Genomic DNA, 2,500 nt, shown 5'->3' with positions numbered 1-2,500 from the left:
CATGTAATGTTCTTTTATTAGGTTACCTTCAATGAAATACTAAATTTAACTCTTTATTCAAGTTATAAGCGTCATCACAAACAAACTCAGACCAAACACGCGCACGCGTTTGCATTGGGTATCCATGGTAACATGTTGTTTTCACATGTGAAGATATCACGTTTTCGTGCGCGAGATCACCTGATATTTCATTGGAGTTTATGCAAAATACTGAAAAGCGCTCGGATTTCACTTGGAATTCATTCATATCTTCATGAAGAGGCCCCAAAGTTTATTTGTTTAAATACCTCTCTAAACCGGACCGATGATTACAGTAAGTTTTCAGTGGCCCCCCACCCCTCCCCCCATACAGAGTACCAATTGAATTTGATGGCCCCCCAAAGACACACAGACAGACAGACATGTTTTATTTGGAGTCTTAAACAATAAATAGTATATCGACCACAATTTCCAAATAACTAACAATTACAAACAACCAAAATATACATGGCTAAAAGGTTATTAATTAATTAAGTCCTAGAGTATTTACTTTTATCCGTCTTCCTCTTTCCTTTTTTCAAAGCATTCGAATATATGTTTTGCTATTAGTTTTTGTATTTTAACATTTCCGCCAGGGGGATTTATCAGAAACATGAATATTTTATTAGGTGACATTCTGCTTTTTTTTATTCTATATTCTTTTTCCAAAAAAGTCTAGTAACAAACATCGTTTTTCCTGGTAAGCAGGGCATATATATAGAAAAAGGTATCCTTCCTCCATTTCTATTTTACAAACTGGGCAAATTCTTTCTGCAGGTTTCTTGAGCGGTCTCGAATAACGTCCTGTCTCTATGGCTAATTTGTGGTTGCTAAGTCGCAGTTTTGTTAGAGCTATTCTGTGTCGTGTATTGGTGACCTGGTGTAGGTAGTCTTCACATTTGTAATTGTCTATAGTTTTGAATAACCAATAGGTTCTCATTTTGTTGCTTTGGTTAGCATCTTTTCTGGTGTCGTTATTTATTTCACTTAGCCATCTTTGTAGTTCGATATCCTTGAGTCGTTGCCTGATAATGTTTACAATTCCTATGTCTACATAGTGTGCTTTTATGCTATTTGGGATAATTTGTATTCATTTTTGGTTAAGGTTAACCAGAACTTAAAGTTCGTACATTGAGCATCAATTGTCATTGGGAACCGTCCTGTTTCAGCCCTGCACGCATTGTTGTTGCAGTATCTGTTAACTCCCAGCAACCACTTTAGGAATTTATTTTGATCTAATTCTGCTGGGTCCTTTTCTAATTTTCCATTGCAATCAATCCCCCACACTTCACTTGCATAAAAGAGTATGGGAGATATCAGTGTATCAAATAACTTCATCGTTATTTTATATTTTCTTTGAAGTGGTTTCCCATTTCTTTTCGTAATTTATAGAGTGCTTTAAGTGCAACTTTCTTCAACTCTTGTCTAGCGAGATTAAAATTTCCAAAAGAACTCATTATGAGTCCAAGATATTTATACGATTTGACATTTTCCAGTTCAACAGCGCCCTATCTGGACAAGTAGTTGTTTAAAGACTTACCAGAATTGTTAAAAATCATAATTTTTGTCTTGTCTAAATTTACACCTAAATTGGCATTTTCACAGAAAGATTCCAGCTTATTAAGGATTATTTGAAGGTTTTTTTGCTGACTAAGAGAAGATCACTAGATCAATTTATTGATCTATCACCTAGCATAATGTCGGTTGGACTCGCCGTATTTGGGAATTTTGGTAGATTACTTCGATAGAAATTAAAAAGAGTAGTTGGCATCATGCAGCCTTGGTTTACCCTGGCAAAACAAGTAAAGGCTTCGGTTAATTTGTTATCAATTTTAACTGCAGATTTATCATTTGATTCATCACTTAGCATTCAACTGTTTTGGATGAAAATTAGCGGCCCCCCTCCAAACTCCCATATACCGTATATGTACGGTATACCGTAACTCGTTAGGACTCCAGAGCCTATGACACCTCGTGCTCGCTAGGAAAGCCATGTTTCAGGTTAATTTTTGTGATTTAAGTTAATCCGCTGATTAAAAAGAGATGAATACCACATGGTAACCTCGACGCATGAGCGAGGGTGCTGAGCGACGTCAAAGTTTCTTCAGCAACAGGAAAGAGAGGACATCAGCACCATCACTCACAACAGTTCGTATCGAAACCATTCCTTACGATCGGAAACTGCACAATTCTACAGGAATGACACATCAGATACTTCAGGTAAGTGTCGTTGACAAATTTGCTAGGTAATACCGTTTACTGTGAATCAAGGGGACTTTTCCTGCTTATTAATCGTTAAACCCTACTTGTATGTTATGCTGATAAAAATCACATGTCAAAAACAAAGGTTCATTGGGGCACTACTAACGTCACATCACAATATATTCAAATTTTAGGGAAAAGAGGGTGGACCTTCAGCCTCACGGTCAGACAGAGTAAAGCCCAATCATGTTTACATTTGGGCCTGTGCTCAAGCCTAATC

The 2,500-nt window shown here is 36.9% G+C and overlaps 1 protein-coding gene across 3 annotated transcripts in view; it reads right to left on the bottom strand.

The window, feature by feature from the left end:
• Positions 1-2,500, bottom strand: part of LOC138003953 (uncharacterized) — a 116,778-nt gene that overhangs the window by 109,434 nt on the left and 4,844 nt on the right. The window lies entirely within an intron of this gene.

This window comes from Montipora foliosa, chromosome 5 (assembly GCF_036669935.1).
Source record: "Montipora foliosa isolate CH-2021 chromosome 5, ASM3666993v2, whole genome shotgun sequence".
NCBI lineage: Eukaryota > Metazoa > Cnidaria > Anthozoa > Scleractinia > Acroporidae > Montipora > Montipora foliosa.
This window is presented reverse-complemented; position numbering and strand designations above follow the sequence as displayed.